The sequence below is a fragment of the Etheostoma cragini genome, chromosome 7 (assembly GCF_013103735.1).
Source record: "Etheostoma cragini isolate CJK2018 chromosome 7, CSU_Ecrag_1.0, whole genome shotgun sequence".
NCBI lineage: Eukaryota > Metazoa > Chordata > Actinopteri > Perciformes > Percidae > Etheostoma > Etheostoma cragini.
Genome location: NC_048413.1, coordinates 21145748 through 21168947, shown reverse-complemented (window position 1 = coordinate 21168947; position 23200 = coordinate 21145748). Strand labels below are relative to the sequence as shown.

Genomic DNA, 23200 nt, shown 5'->3' with positions numbered 1-23200 from the left:
TTAGAGTACGACTTGAAAGTGATTAATAAAGCCTACTTTCAGCAGAAGAGTGTGTAATGTCACAGTTTCAACAACCCTCTGCAGCAAAGTGGACTGCGGCATAAAACCGTTGAGAATAGAATGTTTGGACTATCAAAATGATGATGCCAGAATAAATAAATGGTTTAAATCTCATTATGACACTAATCACAAAGCTATGAAGTTGCATGTTAGGCTGTAAGTAAACACAAAATACCCATGTTACTTAATCAATAAATGTATTCACAATCTAGAATAGTTCCTGCATTACATCACATTGTCAGGCCTGTCCAATCACATCATTTTACAATATCTTTATATTAATGCCACATCTTCCTTGTAATGTATTGTGCAATATTTTGTTGGAGGCAGATTGTTTGTGCATAACCTATACATAAATGAATATGTGCCTTATCTGAGGAGCTATTCCAGTAATTTAGGTTTATTTATTAGTGCCAAAATTGTTCGTTGTAAAAGGCCCAAACTGTAACTGATATAAAGTCACATTTTCTTGTAAGGCTGTACTGTACTACAAGGTTCTGGGGTCTGCAGTTTCTACAGAGAGAGCATGCACTTTCTCCTTAATCCTTTACAGTCAGTCAAAAATTAAATAAATATTTACCAAAACATTCCCTTAGGCAACTTCTAACAAGTTAAGACACCTAAGAGTCCTTTTCTACATGAAGAAAGTTGATAAAAAAATTCTTTACTTTTAGTCCTAAAAGTAGGGCCAAAAACGCAGCTCTATGACACATTCCTGAGTGAATCCTGAGACATTTGATTGATAAAGGCCCATATTTTCAGAAATTTGGAGATTGGATTAGATTGGGGCCACAAAAAGAGAAGAAAACTGTGCTACAGATCATTATCCCTACAGTCTGTCTCTGCTTAGCCTAATAAAGGCCAGTTGATTAGAATAACAATGTGGATACTGGTCAAACAGTGTACTTATTCATTCCTTCATAACTAAAACAAATCTTCGTACAATAGGCTAATTGAGTGGCCAACGTCTGATCAATGTAAAGAGAAAATACTGTTTAAAAAGGAATAAATGGACAATGTAAACTGTCCGTTAATTCATTTGTACTTTCTCACAGCTTGGATTTCTATGAGCTGTGTAAAGAAGGCTTAGGTAACTTTTGAAGAAATGCCCACATTAGTTTGTACACAGTATATTAGTCTCAAGATATACTGTATATTGACACATTTTAACACTGTTTAAAGCAATAAATATATTCATATTTCCCTTGTGGATATGAGACAAAACCACTGTAAAATTGGAAATAAGCCCTCATTGAAATCCGGGAAAGATTCCAGGACTTGGATTTGCCAAAGCATTGACTAGCTGCAAGTGGGGCTCCCTGCTGCAGGAACAAACAGTTATTGTATGGATAAATCCAAGGTGTATTTCTCCTTTGTGAATTTAGTAATGGAAATGAAATTGGATCAGGCAGAGGTATTTATTTATTTATTTATTAACATATCAAAAATGGGAATTACCTCAGTAATTCATATCTTCTCCCAGTGCCCCCCTCCCTTGACAGGCGGCATTAGTAAATGTTTGCTGACAGCAGAGGTTACCTTGAGCAGGCCGCTGGACCTAGGGGCTGTATGTCTTCATTTACCCCAGTATCTGCAGATGCCAGTGAAAAGGAAAAGTTATTTTCTGTGTCTGGCCCGTGGGGAAAACTGAGGCTAACGATCTTGGCCATGTTGATTGTTACCTTGGTCCTAGAATAGCTCTTTATTTTTTGGAGCAACCAGGAACGATGAGAAGGGATGGGTGGGGTGTGTCTACGTATGTGAGTATAGCAGACGTTAGGGCTGGGGTTGAAGTTGTTCAGGTCATCGAATGGAGACACAAGCATACAAACACACACACCCAGAGGGAGGTGGCGCTTTGAACCCAGGCACCCATTATAGTCAGGTGTTTAATGTGATTATACTGAACATGTGTGCCCACCGTTAATCATCTGGATTATTTAGGTCAGCCTTGTTGCAAACACCTTCCATGAAGTTATTATATGTGCTCTGTGATAGGACTTCATAGGTAAGTAGTGCAAGTCTGCCAAACGTAATCTAGTCTCCTGCTACTATTTAAAGGAGAAATCCAGTCAATTTCAATATGTAGCTCTGTTGTTTGGAAATTTGGAGAGCTGTCAGTAGAGAGAAAAACAAAAACAATTGGTGCTGCCTACACCGTGTTATCCTTCTGCTAGCGTTCGCCCCCAACAGGGTTAAAGAGGGCAAGTTTTAAATGAGTTATCAACCTTAACATTTTTCAAAATGTTATCAAAAGTGTGGATTGTCAAACTCATACATTCCAAATTTTCCGAAAGTAATTGCCGTTGTTATGGCCTTAGTAATGACTATGTAGAAACTGACTGTAACCTGACACCACAGTGGAGCCAGGAGAGCAGAGCGGCCGGCTGCAGCAGGTCAAAAGTTCAAGAGCCCACTGTTGCTTAGTTACCTATGCAGTCACTGCACATGGGTAGGCACGTGTAATGACATTTTGAACATGTTTAGAGGCTAAAAACGTGTTTAAAACTTGCCCTGTTTAAGCTTGTTGGGTGCTAACTCTCTAACAAGATGTAGGCAGATTGTTTTTGTTTTTCTTGAATTCTCCTTTAAAGGAATATTTTTCTAAAGTCAAAATCACAAGAGCAAAAGTGCTGATCTGGTCTAATGTAAACTGCAATCATTAGCAACAAAGCTAACTGGCTGCACTGAGTATTACTTCCAAAACCAAGGAACTCATTCATTTGTGGGATTACAAAAAGCTCCATTTAAAACTAACACAGCCATTGTGGCAAATAAGGTTACCTGATAACATTTGCTACAGTCATCAAGTCAGATGTCAAAATTGACGATCGCAGACTAGAAATGAGAAGCCTGCTTTTGTTTACTACTGTAAGATAGATAGATAGACAGATAGATAGATAGATAGATAGATGTCCTAATCAAATCCTTGACATTGTCCGTTGTTTGATCCTGACACATTGTCCTTATCTTCTATGAACAGAGCGGTGCCCCCAAGCTCTTTCTTTTTCATTATAATGGAATAGATTAAGAGCGTATATGGACGGCAGGGAGCATAAGTCTTAGCCGCAGAGCCAAAATGAAGGGTTATTATAGTTAAATACAGGCACTCTGTCTGCTAATCCTCGGGGTGGCCATTACAGAGGAAACTAATAGGCACATCAGTAATCAGGGCCAAATTCATTATCTTATCTTGGCCTGAAATGCACCTGAAAATAGCACTATAACAATCAGAGTTCTCCCAATATTTAGTAAGAGGTGAACCTTACAATTGGTCAGTGAGATTTCATGAAGTTAATGAACTCAACCAATCACCTTGAAAAGAATAATTAATGGCGGTTAAAGTCAAAACCTTTTTGTCAGATTGTAGATTCTTTTTGATATGTTCAATATGAGATTATATTCCTGACCAGACAGCGAATGAATTCCCCCACAAATTCAAAACAGGCTGCTTCACTAAAGCTGCACTAATCAATATTTATACAATGGGATTGCTCATAGTGACAAAACCCAAACGGAATTATAAATCAACTACGCAGTTTGTTATTAGTGCAGTATATCAATGCCATTAGTTTTGCAATGACATGTTTAAATCAAATTAGAAAAGTCAAAAATAATTTGAAATCATTGCAAAAACTGTCTTTGTCTGATGAAGCATTAGGTCCACAATAAACTCATTTTTATTGTTGGTCATGAAAATGTAAGAGCCTGGAGCTAATGGTATTGACATTTGTAGAATGTCTATAAAATGACAAGGGGGTTAAAACAATGCATTTTCATTAAGTGCCCAAAGTTGCATAAATACACACAAGGCTAGAAAGCATACATCATTCAAGTCTACCCTGATGCACTGCTGTTGGTGCTCAATTTATTGAATTGAGTTTAATTTTAATTTGCATGCTAATTTGACCCTGGCACTTCTGACGAAAGCTCAGGGTGCATTTATTGCTTCAGTCAGTTATTCATGAGTACTCTAAATACCAATGGTCTTACTCCTCCAACTGCTGAGAGGTGGAATGTTTTAGACATTATTGTTCACACGCTCAAAATGTGTGCGTGTTGAAATTTGATACCACAATTTTATTTTGTAAACCAGCAACAAAAAACAAAGACAACACTTTGTAAGTTGAGCCACAACGTAAACAAATGCACTGTCAACACTAAATAGTCTTTAAATACAGCATTTCATAACTGGATAACCGGTGGCGAGAATATGTCAAAGCCAAAGTCAAGATTAGAATTTCCTGAACACCATATATTAATTACGGTTATGTGTATTATCTAAGTTGTTTGAGTTTAACAGTTTGCTTTTTGTGTACTTTTTTTTCAACTTTAACTGACCTACATTCCTCAGAATGCCCTTTGGCAAACCCCAGAGAGTGTGCTTGAATGAATACTTTCTATTGTAGGTTGTAGAGGATGCAACAGTGCTACTGGGGTTTTTCCAGCCGAAAAAGCAAGAGTCAACCTTCCAAATCAATATGCTAACTTGTCAGGATTCTTTATTGCATTCTGGTCTATTCTGGATATTGTTGGTGGGTAAACAATTATAGTAGGCCTATATATGCATCTTCTATAATGTGTGAGCATCAAACAGCAATGTGGCTTTTATTTTTAGCCACCCTTGTGCCGTGGCTCTAGGGATAGCAATGCCAGTCAGTCAGTCCCCCTCTTTGATCCAGACTGAGACAACTCAACAGTTGGATGGAATTGCATGAAATGTGGTACTGATATTCATGAGGATGAATCCTACCGACACAGACATGCCACGGATACACTGTGAAATAATAATAATGTTGGGGGGATACTGACAATATTTTGTATTGACATTAATGCGCTACCAGTATGTTGAAAGTAGTAATTTTCAGTAAAATGTAAAATTATTGGATGGTTTGCAATGAAATTTGGCAGAAATGTTCAGGTTGAATTGAAAAATGAATTGTAAATTTTGGTGGCCCTTAAACCTTTCCTCTAGGGCCCTCATCAAGTAAAAATTGTCATTTATAATATTATTATATTATTATTATTATTATTAATATGACAAAATACTTGCAATACTAATGGCATTCCCATCAGCCTCAGCTTTTCTTTGTCTTTAGAGCTAATGTAAGCATGCAAACACATGCTAAGCAGATGTTGGCCATTACTCAAATGCCAAATGATCAACTTAATACAAAAGATAAACTGCTGTAGTAGCTGTAGCTTGGTGTGAAGGCTTTGCAGATAATAAACCCTGGTGATCCTGTGGCCTCACTTACTGTTTAGCAATCTTTCCATGCACAGAAAAATTACATAATCAAATGGGCCGATTGTCAGGACAATTACAAAACTAATTCATGTTCCCACAAAATAAACCCTTAACTTCCATGACCTCTTTTGCAGTGCCAACCCACAGTTGAATGTTGCATTTTTTGCCCTTTTTGTCTCCAAACCCTTTGCTGAGCTAAGCCCCGTGACACAGCTGTTTCACATTCTGTGTAGTACTAACAATGGAGAACAAACTGACTTTTATTAATTAAAATTGGTGGAGTTCTTCTTTAAGCCACACTGTGGAACAAGCCTTTGACTTTTATCCTCATTCTTCTATCAAAGTCAACTACATAGCTGTTGGAAATATTGTGACGCACCATTATTGTCATTGTTTGTCCATATATTAAAAGAAATAAGAGCTTTTATTTTTTTTTTAAACCATTGCTAAATATTTTGTTTTGGATTCTTTTAAATGTCTTACTGCAGAGACTGCAGTGGTTGACTGCAGAAGCACCACATCTGCAAGTTTTAGGCAGTAAAATAAGAGTATGTTTAATCCTCACACAAAATTACATGCCATCCTTTCCAATTTGTTTTAGTTGGGTAGATATATCTTTATCTGTTCTAAAGATTTAAGTAAAAAGGAAAAGCTTGCGCAGCGGGGTTGAAACAGCCATTCCTTTAAGTGGTGGACCCCATATGAATGACTCTTGGCTTTGTACATACGGTGCCTGGCTTCTGGAGGACGATGAGTGTTTCAGGTCATGGTTCCCTTTTACATATTTCACTCATGCATATGAGCGCAGACATTCAGTGGCATGATAAGTCACTCTGCTTGAATTACTGTCCACATCCCTCTCTGGCTTTACTGACTGACTGCAAGACCCAAAGGAAGGTCCCTTCTGCTGGCAACGCCATCTCCCTTGGCTTTTTGTTTAATTTTTTTTTTTTTAATTTTCAGAGATTCTGTCCTCTTTCCCTCTCCATGCCTCCCTCTCTGGTTCTCCATCAGTCTCCTAGGCAGCGGCAGGTGCACTTGGGGGGCTCTGAAGGGTCGTTGCCAGGAGCTTGAATGAAGCCTTTATAGACTAGCTCTGAATGCCCCCCCCTGTTTCCCCCTGTGCTATCATAGGAAAACCACGATCATCACTGTTATGATCTACAGCCCTCCGATTGTGGCTTCTTCCCACTAGACAAAAGGCTTACAAAGACCTCCTGGGGGGTTGTGATGCTCCATTTCAATCGGCCTCATGAATCAGAGCATCCCCCCACCCACCCGCCTCCTGCCTCACATGCACACACTCACCACAGACATAGAAACAGCATGTAACTTCAAGACAGCCAGGCTACAGTGGCAAAGAACAAGACAGACACAGGAGTCTGACACCCTGGCTTTCAGTGGAATTACTGCAGAATTAAGCTGGTAAAGTGAGAAGAGATGAAAAATGAGTCAGCACAGCCTGTCATTGTCACTAGTCCACTAGGCCGCTGTAAACCAAGACATGTTAGCTCTTTAAAAATCTGCAACATTTCTTCTATACAAACATGTTCTTCAACTCTCACTGATTGCTATTCAACAGTGATCCACCCTATTTTCAGCTCATGCAAGATGTTTAATTTGCTGTTTGTTTTACATTATGTATTGGAGCAAACACAGTACCTTTCAATTCAATGTTTGCTTTGCCTACTTCGTGCAGGCAAAATTAACCTGCCCAACAAACAGAAAATGTAATGACTGACTATTGGATGATTTTTTTCTTGTTTTTAGACATGATAGAAGCATGGCTTTAGGTCGGTCCACCACTTTGGTTGAGACAGAAATACCATACCACAGACATTCATGCATCCCAGAAGATAAAGCCAACTGACTGTTATCACCTGACTTTTCCTGTAGTGCTACCAGCAGGTCAAAGCTTTCACTGGCACAACTTTCTAGAGACATTTCTGGTTCCCAGAGGATGAGTCCTATTGACTTTGGTGATGCCCTGACTTAGCCATAGTGGCGTGGCTCTAGAGATGGTAAAGGAGAAAAAACAGACTACAAAACAGCTTTTATCCAACAGCCATACACATATTGAATAATACTGCTAAAGTATAGTTCCCACCACTGATCTATGTCAACAGGGCTACATTCAATTTTTAACGTGGATGCTTGTATGGGTGTGTCTCCTATGTGTGGTTTTAGCATTAATATGTATGCAGTAGTAGCACTTTTTTATTTACAGTATTTATTTACTCATAGATGGTTAGCACTTGACAGAGATTGCACTTAATGTTGTTGTACCTGTTACAATGACAGTAAAGATATTCCATTCTATTCTAGGTCCTTCTAGTCCACCACTTATCTCAACAACTATTTTATGGATTACCATTACATTTTGTACAGGCATTTGTTGTCCCTAGATGACACATCTTATAGACTTTGGTAAAGCCTCTGGCCTTACCTCTTGTGCCACCATGAGTTCGACATTTGTGGTAAGTGAAACTGTTGCATTGCCTTACATTTAATAATTTACCTTTTGCCACCATCAGGTCAAAATCTCAATTTTTCCAATACTCAGTTTATGCCCCAGTAACCTGCAAAATTAAATATTAGCTTTAGCTGTACTACTTTGTGTTGCATGCTAAATAGAAAATTTCAGAATGTAACACACTAAACTAAGATGGCCAGACCCCTTCATTGCCATGTTTTATTATCCATCAACCAGTTGCTCTCTTAGTTTCTTTCCCCATCACCTAACTGTTCCACCGATCTACACACCTGTTTCCACTTTCCTTATCAGCCTTGCAGTTTAACACATTCTAATGAACGAGTGCGTACATCATACAAAAATGTATGCACACCAAAACATAGGATGTCCTATGAAATTAGGAGACCGCCGGCCGACCATGTGATGCTGGCTGGCTACGAGCTCCATGACGCTGAGCGGAAGTTGCTAGTTGTTTAAGCAGCTGCAGAGCTTTGTAAAGCTGGCTACAATCCTCCGTTGTATCAACGGTAGTTGGTTGTTCAGTTAACCAAAAAAAGGTGACTGTGAGCCAAGCACAAAGCACAGCGAGCTGCTGTTCATTTTGGTGGAGGTTAAATTTAGTCCCCGAAAACATGACAAAGTACGAAAGTAAAGATTAGGCACCAAAAGGACTAGTTAAGATTAGGAAAAAGTTTGTGGTTTGGGTTAAAACAGTCCTAAGGAACTCGCGGTTCCTGGGTAAAATGCTTTAGTTTTCCCCAATTGACAAACTCTGCTCTCTGGCTTAAAAGTCCTGTATGTTGACACCCAACCATCAATGCAGACCTTCTCCCTTCACGGCTAGTGGCCACCAATGTGGTGGATACAGCAAATAATGACCTGAATGACTCTTTTCTTTTGTTAATAAATCCCTGAACTTTCCCTGTCTGAAAGAAGGAACTTTACTTTTCATCACATACAATGCTATTCAGTACAACATGGTGAAATTCAATCTCTGCATTCAACTCTTGCTAAGCATCTGAAGCACTGGGCCAATGTATGCATGCGTGGCACAACTTAGTGGTCAGTTTTTTGCTCAAGGACATTTGGGAATATGCCATTTCAAAAAGTGATGCATGCTTTGACACTAAAGGCAACTTAGCTGTCCAACATTCAAACACTTGGTTAAAGTTGTGTAAAATGTATGCAAAATTGTGACATTTGTCTTGATGAATTATGCCTATATTGGTGCTTATTCATACATCCTAGAAATATTATCCTGACTATGTCCATGTTTTACTTGTATTGTTTGCTTGGCGTCAACATTTTAACACTTTCACAAATTAAATAAGAAGAGCTCCTTCTCGTTTTCCCCCCGTGTGCATATGTATTGACATTATGCTGGCTAAGCCATTTGTGTGCTCACGCTAACTGTATTCTATGAATAGTAGGTCCCAAGTGTTATGAAGAGACAAAATGATTATTGACAATTGTCGAATGAACAGTCATTTGTATTGGGCCATTACAGAACACCATTCACTTGCCAGAAACAATGGCACAAATGAAATGTAAAGCATGATGGTAATATGCTTGTGTTCCAGTAATGTTTCTGTAGTATGCTCTACAGTCTGGCAACAGTTTAGCAGTCATGGTCGGCTGGGTCAACATGTTCTGATGCACCTGAATGCTTCTGCCCCTATGCATTTTGGGTGATGTCAATTGCTACAATCAGAATCTGCTGGAGACAAATCTGAAAATTCATTGCATTGTCTAATGCCTTTAAGGGATTGTTTGGAGTAGTTTCACCCTAGGGTCCTTTACACCATGAACACGAGCCAAACACTTCCCCCAGAATTTCTTTTCCAAAGCAGGCGCTAATGGAACCAAATGTACATCTTGTAAAGGACCCCATTAATAATGCCCAGAATGGTACCAACCTTCTACAGTAGTACAAATAGGTACTGCACTCATAAAACAAGGCATAGAAAGTGTGTAAGTACGCTAGGAGTTTATTGAAATAACACTTGCCTTATGGCTACTACCCTTTACATATGAAATAAACAATAACACGTCTTTGAGAAACAAGTTCTGCTGGAAAGTTCACATATCACACTGTTTTTTTTTCAAATAGCTTCTTTCTACCAAATCATGTTGTAAGGGTTTGTTCTCCAAATGTATCCAAAATTTAATTTGTTTGAACAAAATAAGGGTATTTACATTGGAACGTCAAACTTAAACTTTACTTTGCAATTGCTGAAAATGTGAATGTGGCAACATCAAATCTGCAACTAGCAACATACTCTTTGCTACACATTTTATAGTGCATTGTGGCTACTAACAGTAAGAGGGAAGCAACAGTAGCTACCTCCAAACCACACTGGCCATAAACTCCTCCTGGTTGTAGACAGAAACTAAAGCTAGGTGGTTTTATGACATGTGTCTATACACAGTACTGTTGCTGAAAATCCCAAATGCAAAAAGGAGGTAAAATAACATTTTCAGTGTTTGAACCAAAAATTGAGTAAATAATGATTTGTTTAGTTACATACGGCCAACTTATTGAGATTAAGAGAAAAATACCTCAAGTATGTAGTGGTGCAAATGAGTGTTTTATGCCTTTTGTATTTTCCACCTCTGTGCTGCAATGTGTATTTACATGATGGCGTATAGACAGGCCGTCAGAGCAGGACAAACTGCTCATAACGTGTTATTGCCTTGAGAGCACATAGATGGAGAGGGTTAATCATGTACGGTGCTTCCAAAGTCACTTTTTCATTCACTTAGAAATGAGCCTTCCCCTTCATCCTCCGTTGTATATTCATGAAGGTCCTTTAAGCATATGTAGGGACCACTAGCCATTCCACCCTCACTGCCAATGTGGTTTCAAAAAGAAAAAGCCCTTAGAAGGGCAATTTGTTAATTATTAATTGACCCATGCACTTATGCAGAGTAGTGATGATGAAGATAGGCTTTTAGAAGCCCCCTGAAAAAAAAACTCACAGCCGCTTCATGCTTTAGATTCAAGACCTTGATGGAAAAACAATGCAAGCAAAAGCCAAGTTGCAGAGTTGCCCTTTGCACCAACAGGGGGTAGGAAAATATATTGAATTGAACTTTCTGAGAACAAATGGCCCTCACCCACCCACAGTGATGTTTTATCAAACAACGCAGCGGCACTGCCCTCTATCAAATCGGTTACCGATCAGCCATCACTCCAATCCAGGGTTTTTTAGCGTAGGCATTGGCACTCAATCAACCGTGCCTCTCTGGATTTCCTAAATGTACTGATCCTGCCAAATACTCCATTGTCTTATTAAAGTGCAGTCAGAGTGGAAGTGGTGTTGTAGGCTAGTATGCATCAGCCTAAGGGAGAAGAATGAGGAGCTAGTGACAAGCGAATTCATTACAGCACTTTTGTTGATGGTGTTGTAAAATAGAGTGAGGTGCTGCACAAAGGTCATCCACTCACACGTTTTTGTTGTTGTGAAAGAATCTGAATGAGTGAGTAAGCTAATGGCGTTGTCTTTATCCTTCACTGGCATCTGGCAGTCTTATTGATTTTCCACAGAGATACTTGTTGTGTTTGAACTAGGTGGGCCAGGTTATGTAACAAGCACCTTGACAGTAATGCTTTGTGTCTCTTTGAAGTGGATTGAGAAAATAGGTTTTCAGGATCCTGAACCAGGGATCTTCAACGAGGGGTCTGGGGTCCATAGGGGGTCCTCAGAGTCAATGCAGGGGGTTCTTCAAATAATTCAATTTTAAAAGTTTTTGGAAAACTTAAAAGTCTTAACATAAATCCAACATATTATTAGCAAAGATAAATCCCCACTACTTACTGGTCTATAGGTAGGGTAGTCACTAAGGTAGCTACCCACAGATGGAGTTAATCCTAATGATTCACTGTGCCACATGTATATGTGAAAAATGTAAATAACGGTAACAATTAATAGGCTATTATACTGTAGTATTCTATGCAAAAAAATATTTATTTATTAAGGCTTTAGGCCATCCTACACATTTTTGAAGGCCCAGTTTAATATGTAGCTTAATACAGTAGGGGATCCCTGATCTGTCTCTCTTTCAGTTAAGAACTATAATTGCTACAAAAGAGTTGTTGTTGTTCATGGCGTGGCTGAGTTGCCATCTTTTATTTTGCTTTCAATAAGTAAAATTGCTCCCATTCCAGCTGACTAGTGTAGCATTGCTAGCATCGCTACGTCATTAACGCCAACTATGCTATTCTACAGTGTTGGAAAATTGCACAAGAATGTCATAAGTTTGCGCAGAAACCAGCCTTCATACTACATATTCAGTTAGCCTACATGGTTAGAATGTTCAGAGAAATTAATTTCCATAATATCTTTGTTTTTGCCTCCATGTGTCATGAACTTAACTAAAAAAAGTCAGTATCCGGTGTGACCACCGTTTGCCTCACTCAGTGCAACACATCTCCTTCACATAGAGTTGATCAGTTGTTGATTGTGGCCTGTGGAATGTTGAGAAAAACATGGTGAGAAAAAGGGCTAATATGAGCTAATTTAAAATGCTTTTGATGTTATAAATGGTGTTGGTTAAAATAATTGCACTTTAAATGTTAATAAGTATGATAAAATGTTTAAATTATTACTTATATATTGGTAAAAAATACTATAAAAAGTTTATATTGGGTTTGAAAAAATTGTTAAAAAATATGATTAAAAGGTGTATTTTCTTCCTTTGTGTTAAAGGTTTTTCACCTGCTACTGCTACTACAAGAAAAGAACCTACAAAAAATCCAAAATGGGCCACAGGATCTCATCACGATATCTCTTTGCATTCAAAATGTCATTAATAAAATGCACCTGTGTTCACTGTCCATAATATACCCCTGCCCATGCCATAACCCCATCGCCACCGTGGGCTACTCGATCCCCACGCCGACATCAGCAAACCACTCACCCACACAACGCCATACACGCTGTCTGCCATCTGCCATGTACAGTGAAAACCGGGATTCATCCGTGAAGAGAACACCTCTCCGAAGTGCCAGATGCGCCACTAAATGTGAGCCTTTTCCCAATCGAGTCAGTTACAACAACGAACTGCAGTCAGGTCGAGACCCCAAAGAGGACGACAAGCATGCAGATGAGCTTCACTGACAAGGTTTCTGACATTTTGTGCAGAAATTCTTTGGTCATGCGAGCCGATTGTTGCAGCAGCTGTCCAGGTGGCTGGTCTCAGACGATCTTGGAGGTAAAGATGCTGGATGTGGAGGTCCTGGGCTGGTGTGGTTACAAGTGGTCTGCGGTTGTGAGGCCAGTTGGATTTCCTGCCAAATTCTCACAAAACGCCTTTGGAGACGGCTTATGGGAAAAACAATAACATTCAATTCACAGGCAACAGCTCTGGTGGACATTACTACAGTCAGGATGCCAATTGCACGCTCCATCAAAACTTGCAATGTCTGTTGCATTGTGCTGTGTGATAAAACTGCTCATTATAGAGTGGCCTTTTACTGTGGCCAGCCTTAGGCGCACCTGTGCAATAATCATGCTGTCTAATCAGCATCTCGATATGCTACACCAGTGAGGTGGATGGATTATCTCGGCAAAGGAGAAGTTCTCACTAACACAGATTTAGACAGCTTTGGGAAACTGATTTTATGAAAAATTGGGGAAAAAGCAAAAGTGTTGCGCTTATAAATTTGGTCAGTGTATTTAAATGATACATAAGCAGAGAAACAGTGAGTTGAATAGAGCACAATTCTCAAGTGATAGCTTATATGATGCCTCTGAACTCATTACATTTTAAAGCACAAGCTGTTAAGGCTTTGTAGAAAGTACAGTAAGAGCCCATATTCAATCAGCAATGGATTAAACAATCTGCAATGGATTACACTGCTCCTATTGTGGCTCAAATATCTCATTATAAAACAAACAAATGTTAACATTTTGTACACACAGAAAAATATGTAACCAAGGGACTCATGACCCAAGTTAAGATGCTTAATTGATCCCAAAGTGATGAAAATGATTCGTTGATGCGTAAAGTGCAAGCAGAGCAAAATGAAGTAATTCCCAGGCAGTTGCAATGTTATAAATTGGTCTGTGTTTTCTGTTAACATAGAACACCAAAAATGACATGCACAATGGTGCCATTGTGCCAGAAGCCCAAAGCACAGCAAGGTGAGAAAGGGAACTAGGTTGCAATTATGGTCTGAACTCTTGGCTTTCGACATAATTAATGAACCCTTAAAGTATTGGGGTCATGAAGAAGTAAGAGTATTGAAAGAAGCCTAAAGATTAAAATTGACCAAGTGACTTAAAGCTTAAAGCCACGCTGACCTTTTTCCTTTAATACCTTTAAACTATAATTGTACAATCCTGTAAAGAAACTCATTTGTAAAATGAATTAGTTATAACTTTCAACTGATCATGTCCTTCATTCCAGGCTGATCTCATGAACAATTTGTGCATATGGCTACGAAAAGTAAAGCACTGTAATTCGCACGTATTCCACGTATGTATACCGCCCTGGTCTGCTTAGGGAGGTGGTTGGGATGGGCGGGTGGGTTATAAAACACAGGGCTTGCAAGAGACGGAGCGTGTCCCAAGGAAAACACAAGACGTTCACCCAGAAAATGTGTGTTTGAGTCTTGGGAGTGATACTTAAGAGGACCAGTGTTTTAATCCAAACCGAAATCCTTGATCTTTTTTTCTATTTTTAACTAGTCAATTTGGTGCCTGAACTCAACTGCCGTAGCTGCATGACGGCCACTTTTTGTCAGCTAAACTCAATTTGCAACGGCCTCTGAAAGACTGTACATAATTGTCCATACAATATCATAAAACCCCATTCATTAGAGTTTTGTTTATTCACACAGTTTCAGGTAGTGCGTACAATTTTGCTAGATTTTTTGTTTCATACTGAGCTTTGCAGGATGCTCCATCTGTGCTTTACAAATAAGGGTGTGTGTGTGTGGGGGGGGGGGGGGGGGGGGGGGGGGGGGGGGGGGTTGCTGTAAATGTAAACATCCATGCTTGCCAGCTCCCTGCCAGCGGGTAACACTACACTAAATGCTAAAAGTGGGCTATGCACAATGAGAGCTGACAAGTTTTATTTAGTTAGTAGACAACATATAGAACATACAGATAGCACATAGCTACATATTGAACAACAATCACATCCTCTATGGCAATTTTAGGTATTCAATAGAAGAAGAAAGAATATTTAATTATGATGTTGCTATTACACCCAGCAAGAGGAGCAAACAATTCATATATATAAGAAAGTGTCCACTGTTCATCCACCGGATAGGAAGAGCTGTTTGCCTTACAGAGGAGTTAGTGTCGGATGTACAGTATGTTGTCGATGAAAAAGGCCATAGTGGCAGATGGTTCGTCAAACGTGTTCTCTGTCATAGAACTAAACTGAATCAGCTTACAGGGCTACATATGAAGGGATCTAATGCCTGCGTTGTAGAGCAAAGCTTTAATTTCCTTAAATTAGGGAGGTCAGCAGAGGGACTGGGAAAGATCCAGACGGAAGAACCTTAGAAGTTTATACTGTCCCGCTCACTTAGAGAGTTTAAGTACCTCCCACTTCATTTGGTTTGTGGTGGAAGTAGACTATTATTGGCCAAGGAGACCGCCCAGAAAAGGGTTTGGGTTGAGGGAGTGATGTGCACATTCAATTATCAGAGTGTGAGACAGTTTTCCTTCTCCAAACCAAGTGGCAAAAAAGGATGACATCAAATCAGAGGATCTCCCTTGTTCCACACTCTCCATACCCGGTAACCTGGTGGTTAAATCTTTGTGGGCGGTTTTCGAGGTCGTCAGTCTTCTCCGGAGGAGTTGATTTTCTGTGGCTAAAGCAGCAGCGCACCACTTAACTTTTTGAAGGCTGCAGGTCATGTCGGTAAGAGCTGACTCCATAGCCACGATTCGGGTTCCATGGTTTTTGATAGTGGCCACCAGAGCAGAATGTGACTTACAAAGTTCTGAAAGAAACTCAGCCCTCAATTCGGAAATTTCTTTCTTAACGATCGTAGTTAGCAACTTCTTAATTGAGGCGGGCATGAGCTCAGTCCCCTTGGGATTCAGTTGCCGTTACTAGCTTATCGTTAAAGTCGCTAACATTAGCTTCAGGCGTCTGCTCTGCGCTGGATTCAGCTCCCTTTCGTGGCATTTTATACATGAAGAAGTTGTCGATTGTCAATAGGAGACAATAAGAATTAAAAAGTAGGTAACTGTAGGCCTGAAATTAGGTATCTGAAAATTAACCAAATATCTGCATAATAATTTACAACTAAGGTATTTTTGTTTTTTGGGTGAAGCCAAAGTAATTTTCGGAAAATAATTTAAAAGGTGAAAAACAACCCCAAAACAAAACCAACAAAAACATCCCACTCTCTGACCATGGCAGTAAAGGGTCTGCCATATGGATGTAAATAAACAGAGCTGGGCATGTGTTTAGCTAATGTGATTACCTTTTCAGTAATGAGTAGGGTAAGGGATTATTAGAAATCAAGTAATTGCATCATTAACACCAACTATGTCCAATCTGCAGACTGCCTACATTGTTAATTTAAAAACACTAACTAGCACTGCTTAATATGCACAGAATCTGCAAACACAACAACACCTAAGGGCATATTCTGTATTGAGTTGGGATTTGCTGTCCACACTGCATCCATGTTCCTTTGCAAGTTTGAACCTTCCATTATTACTGCACTCTGCTGCACCTCTTATCTTAGGTTTTATCTCTATTATCTACTCTGTCATGACTCAGTCAAGCAAGATACTAAATTAGCCTCAATGACACTGAGCACTTAATGGCCTTGAAGTAAGCACTGAGCTATATGCAATTAAAGTTAATAATGTTGAGGGCAGGCTTCCTCCGATTAAGAGCATGTTTACAAAATGTCTGACATTGATAGGATGAAAGACACTCTGAGAAAGCGTGTCAGCAGTAAGTCTCTAATCAGTGTATCAAATCTTCTTTTGCACCATTTCACACACAAAAGCCTAGTCTGAACTCTTCTCGTAACAAGAAGCACAGTTGTTGAGGTTCTGAAGCTTTTTGTGTATTAAAAGCTTTTACCCTGTGCCAGCAACACGGAGGAAAAAGGGTGCATCTGTTGTCCACAAACAAAAGCTAAATTAGGATTTACAGAGAAGCGAGAAATATTCACAGCCTCTGTCTAATCAATAGGGCTGTATCGATATGCAATATAAATTTCTATTAGCATTAGACCTTTTGGTACTTTATCCCAGTTTTGTCTGGTAAATTTAGCTAAATATAAAGATGGCTCGGGGGGGCACTGGTAACAAAGGTGTACAGTTATGAATAGCCACTGTTCTGACTTGGGTGCCTGGGTCTGTTTCCCCAACGATTCAGTAAACTGCCGTTTGCGTCCTTAGCACCGGAGTAAATGCTGACCGGGATGGCTGCTAGCCGGTTGGGGGGCTGACTGTGGATGTGTCCCCGGGACTGTTGTCAGCTTTCATCTCGACTGAAGCCTTTCAGCGCTGGGAGAGTGAAACAGACAGATGGGCTAGCTGGCTGAATTACCATTAGATTAGTTGTTTATATATACAGTTAATATTACTGATGAATTCATGGGTAGCCCAGAATTGTTAATCGTGGTCAAAACAATGCTAAAAATAACTGAGCGTGTTAAACAATGTCATAATCTTTTGTTACCCACCAAGAATTAGCTAGCTAACATTATAGACCAAGCATAAGCTACTTGTTTGTCAACCAGCACCATTACAGTAGGCCCCAAAGCCCTTTCCCTCCTCAGGTTGGAAGCGGAATTGTCCATTACTCTTACCATTATTAAACATTATTTTAAGGTACAAAACAATCTTCAGTGTTGGATCGATTGATTTTGAATTATATCAACAACAATAAATGAGATCTCTGTTGTATTACTGTGTTGCAAAGTGGCATCTAATCAATGACAAAACAATGCCATGTGGCAGAAAAAAAGTTGTGTTACGTTTACTGAGTATAACTCTCTCCACCCCCCAAAACTTTCAAGGTTTGTATGAAATCGTGGGTCATAAATTGTGATACAAACCGAATCCTGGGTTTGGTGTATGGTTACAACCCTACTGATCAATGCTTCTAAACATCAAACAAATGCACAAACGTTTACAACAATTCTGCTAACTATTCCAGATTATTAATCCCATTTCCCCCCAGTTTGCAATAGGAGCAAAGGTTCTCATCCTCCATGCTAAATCCAACACTATTAGGAGGAGCGCTGTGGAAATGTATGACCTCCATGACTGCTGATTTATGAAGCTACAGTACAATGCTGGTAAAGAACTTTAGAAGTCAGTAGTACACTGACAAGACACACCTAACAGCTGTTAAAGGGCATTTCATGGCACAGGTTAATAATATGGGATGATATTATGTGTTTAAATTTGTGCCCACACTCACTTTTCAGAGTTTGTTGTTAGATTTAACTGCATGCATGTAAGCACTGCATGTAAGAAAGGTCACCAAGGCTTGCCTCTAGTTTACATTTGTTTCCAGCCTTGCTCTCAGACTGTCTGACATTTTGGATTCCTGTAATGGATATGCAAGAGCTTCTGAAGGAGGTTTTGTAAAGTGCAAATCTCCAGCCCAGTCTCATAGCAGTTTGTGAAAAGGTGACGTTATTTAAGCTATTGATTTGTGTACAGGGACACGATTTCGGTGGTGAGCACTGACTTTAAAGTAATTTATTTTAATGGGAAGCATCTCTTTGTGACAACAGCCCAATTAAGCTAGCGAGCAGTATTGAAAAGCAAAAAATCTGCGTAAGGAGGTTGGTAGGTTGGTTGGGGTGGTGGATGGGTCAAACAACACATGACTTTAACCCTGGAGAACGGGGATCGCATCTCGCCTGTGGCAGTGCCTTTCTGCATTCTTCTTCTCCTAACCACAACCATCCGGTTGTTGTAGCCGTCTCCAGCGTGTGACATTTCCTGTCCCTGTTGTTCTTTTCCTAACCACAATTGTCCCGCAGTTGTAGCGTGTCCGGCTTGTTTGGCGCTCTGTTCCTTTGTTGTCGCCGGTGTGTAGAGTTTCATTTCCCGGTTGTTGTGTTCCCCAGAGCAGCCCAGTGTTATGGAAGTTGTCGCCGATGTGTGGAATCTCATTTCCCTGTTGTTGCATCCCCCAAAGACCGCAGATCTTGTCCCGGGGGCTGTTGTTGTCCCCCAGAGCAGGCTGCAGCAGCCCAGTCTCATAGGAGTTAGTCATGTCCCCATTTTTTGGTGACCACCACAAAATTAACGAGAAAATCGTGTCCCTGTTGACAAATAACTAGATAACATGACCACTTCACGAAGTGCCTAGAGACCGTGTAGAAATCTCAAAGGTGGTTTGACCGTTCTGCTGAGAGTGGTGATTGAAATGGCCTCATTTTAAATTATTCTTGTAGCTCAGTGATAGACATATATCTGGAGAGGGGCTGAGGAATAATTACCTTCTCTCTCTGATTGCTAAGGAAAAGACCGAGGACAGGAAATAATGACATGTTAACCTTGTATAAGAAAAGTGTTAACATCGTACCTTTTTCAACCAGATAAAAAGTCAGACAGACTTGTTTGTTTCCATCTCGATGATTTAGATGCGCCAAAGATGAAAATAAATAAATAAATATATATATTTATATATATATTTCAGGCAGATTTCAATTTCCAGGTAGCATTGCATTGTTGTATCCCCTCCTAAACAGTTCTCAACAAACGTTTTTCTCTTCTGGTATCAAGGGGGCCTGACATCAGAAGATCTCTACATCTGTGAATTAATGGAAGACTTTTCACTCACACAACATAATATTTTACATGACTCAGCCTTTATGCAAACTTTCTGCTTACTAAAAGAGTTACTGTGCATCGATGGGCATGTTTACTGTACCATCCTCCAAACAGAAGATAGCTGCTCAAAGAAAAAGCTGGGTGCAAGCAGGCATGGAAATCTTCATGGATGTTTGTTTTTTTTACACTAGCTTAGGCTATGGAATTTGTTAAGCAGTGACTATTGTAGTAGAATCCTCGTCATTAGATGCATAAACTTTGTGATTACATAACCTGTTCTATGGGTGCATGTTAATTGCTTTTTGGCTTGGGTGTTATAAACGCTGCTGCTATATTATGTCTATGCTGCACAAGGACAGCCGCTTGACAGGAAGTAAATTCCGGGTGGTTTAAGGGAGATGAGAAGCCCTGAGTGTGGAGGAAGCTTCATCTGTCTCTTTGGTCATGTTTGCTGAGCTTGTAGTTTTTACCTTAATAACTCAACCCCATGTATAGTGAACCGGACCTCCCTGACAGGGATCACCTCCATCTACACCACACAAAGCCAGGGAGGAAACATGGGGGGCACAGATGAAAGGAATTATGAGGGTGGTTAAAAAAAAAAACACAGAATAACAAAAGTAAAGAGGCTACTTGCTCTGTTTCAAAACTGGGGTTGGCTTGCCGAGCAGACAGCAGTGGTGAGGAAACACATTCACAGAGCGAGTATGGGAGAACATTTTTTTAAGTTGCAGTCGGTCAAGAATGACCTGTACCCATTGAAACACCATCAAACATGAAAGTATCATTAGTAGGAAATGAAAAGCCTTAACTACACCTGTAGTTTGTTTGCTTTGGTCCAAATCAGTTAGTGAGTTAGTAAACTCGGAGCGATTTGCCCTTGGTCAGTTTGTTTTGGTTTAGTTTCACACCTGGAAACATCCTAGTGTGCCAAATTGTATCATTACAAATCAAGCAAGAACACCCAGCCCTCGTATTGGTCAGATATATCTGACCAATAAGAAATATTGAAGAAGAAAATTGAAGAAGAAATATTCTGTTCGTCAATCTAACATCGCTAATATATTGTGTCAGACAACTCATAATTTGTCTTGAAGGCTTAACGGAAATGGTTCATCCTCTAGATATGTCATGGAAATTAGATATGTTACGTAAACGAATACATTTTGGCTTAAAGATGGCACAAAGGAGAGGTCAGGGGTTATTTATTCATAATTTAGTTATATATTTATCTTTTTGAAAACTATGCATGAATATTGGCAAGAAATATGGAAATATTTTTGGAATGCTTTTTCTTGTCAAGTGTTGCCCAAGCTTGTGCATTTATATACCAAAAGAGAAGATAAAGAAATGAATAAGACAAGATATTGACGATTGATATTTTTGGACTAAATGGTGGCGATAGTTAAAAGACCAGGGGGTCACTATGATCTTTAGGAATCACAAGCTAATAGAAAGATGTCGAGTTGTCAAGGTATTTTGTCCTCTTGTCTTGTTAAGTCTAGGCCTGAATGGATGAGGTGGGTAAGGGTTTGAGAGGAGCCCTAATCACGGTCCTGAGATTGTTGATATTTATGGTGTCAGAGCTGTTGTTAAGCTGGTTTCAGTGGACCCAGGTGCATTTGACAAATGCTGACTGATCTTTGTTAACAGCTAATGTACAAAAGACGGAAAAATTCAGCATAAACTAAAGCAAGCACTAATCGTAGAATCAGTGAAATTCCGTGTTTATGCAGAGTCCAGACTATTTCACAAAAACAATCTCTTTATCACACCCGCCACTTCAATGGTAACATAAACTTTGATTGCACAACACGCACGCATCACTCAAGCTGCTGATCATAGAAATCTGTAGTGTTGACATCTTCACTCTAGCATTTCAGCAGGATTGCTCTGTGTTGAAAAAAAGCCAGTAGATTCAAAACTAATTGATGTGCTCCTAATCTGCATATTGATTGGGAACTTCATCAGGCATCCCTAATGAGCCCACACAAAAAAGACCTAAAGATAAAATTTGTGATTATGATGAAGTTGCCATTCAGAATCATACGTGGCTCTCAAATCAAAATCCCACACACACACACACACACACACACACACACACACACATAAACATAATCAATTACAATGTTTCTCCTTCAGACCTGCAAGAGGGACGGCTGTCCTCATGTGTTTACAATGTGGATGTTTTGAAGATGATTGAAATGATAACAATCTCATGTCCTATTTAAAATGCACCAACCAAAGTAAATTGGTGCCGTGCTTGTTTTTACAGTTGTTGATTAATCAATCATGTGGCAATTTCACTTGTATGACTGCAAATGTAATTCTTTTACAGGTGAAGTCGTAAAATACAGACACTTTGGCAGTGGTTGTGAGTGTCAGATACGCACCAGGCAGATTTTTAACTTGGTAGATTTCTGAGGACTATGGTATACTGTTCCTATAATCTCTGCATGGTAAACTAGCTACACTATCTTTCCAATCTGAGTTTTCTTTTGCAGCTGCTCTGTGCTGAGTTTAGCACCATCCGTGACAATTCTGACTGGTTTAAAAAAATGGTATTTAACCAGAGCAGGTTTTCCTCCCATCACCGAATGCTGTATGGAGTAGCAATACCCTCCTAATCAGCTTTATTGGCCCGGTTCGCGTTAACAAACAAAGAATTTGACTCCGGTTAATCTTTGCTCTTAAAGTACAACACTCACTTAACATGTAAAGAATAAAACATAGGAGAATAAGAAATATAAATAATACAGTTAAGTTTACATAATATAATTTACAAATGAACAACAAATATACAACAATTATAGCAAGGGAGGGAGCAGGCAATATCAGTATGTTCTTAGATTTAAGATGTAAATATAAATATAGTGCAAGGCAATTCAGTGCAATGGTAATATATTACTAAACATTTTTGTAATTGTAAGATTGAATTATACGTGCGGTAGATGAGCAGAACACTGTTAATTGACTTTGTTGAGTGTAAGGGTGGGGGCTATTTTTGAGCGTTAACAGAGTAATAGTAAGAGTAAAGTCCTGGATGTGAGGGGTCTGCAGAGAGGTCCAGGTGGTTCTGACTACACCATTGGACTAGGTGTTCGACCTCCTGTCTGTAAGCAGACTCATCACCATCCTGGAACAAACCAATGACGGTGGTGTCATCTGCAAACTTCACGAGTTCTTTGAAGTGCAGTCATTAGTGTACAGGGAGAAGAGCAGCGGGAACAGGACACAATCCCTGTGGGTCACCAGTAATGTTGAACCAGGTTTTGGATGAACCACGCTTTGGAGGAGGGTCTGGCAAAGCAAGACCACGTTTACTAAACCCAACTCTCCCGTTTTTCTTTTCTTAAACCCAACTGTCCCGTTCTTGTTTCTGAAACCCAACTGTCCCTTTCTTGCCGCCCTGCGTGTCAAGGAAACTTACCCTTTATAAGCCCACCCACGATATTTTCTTTGACCTAATTGTGTCAAAAGTGATGCCAGTAGTCCTGACCAAGCACCAAGTTTAACAAAAGCATGTTTAAATATGATGCTAAAGAAGACTTTTAATGTCAATGACAACACACGTGACCAAGCATATTTTACGCAATGGGATTGACAATGTGTTGTTTCTTTCACAAAATTATGGTATTC

General features: G+C 39.6%; 1 long non-coding RNA gene across 1 annotated transcript; it reads left to right on the top strand.

The window, feature by feature from the left end:
* Window positions 1-885: 885 nt before the first annotated feature.
* LOC117947842 lies at window positions 886-22769 on the top strand. Its single transcript, XR_004657334.1, has 4 exons — window positions 886-898; window positions 14396-14403; window positions 15329-15333; window positions 22626-22769. It is a non-coding gene; the product is annotated as an uncharacterized LOC117947842 (long non-coding RNA).
* Window positions 22770-23200: the final 431 nt, after the last annotated feature.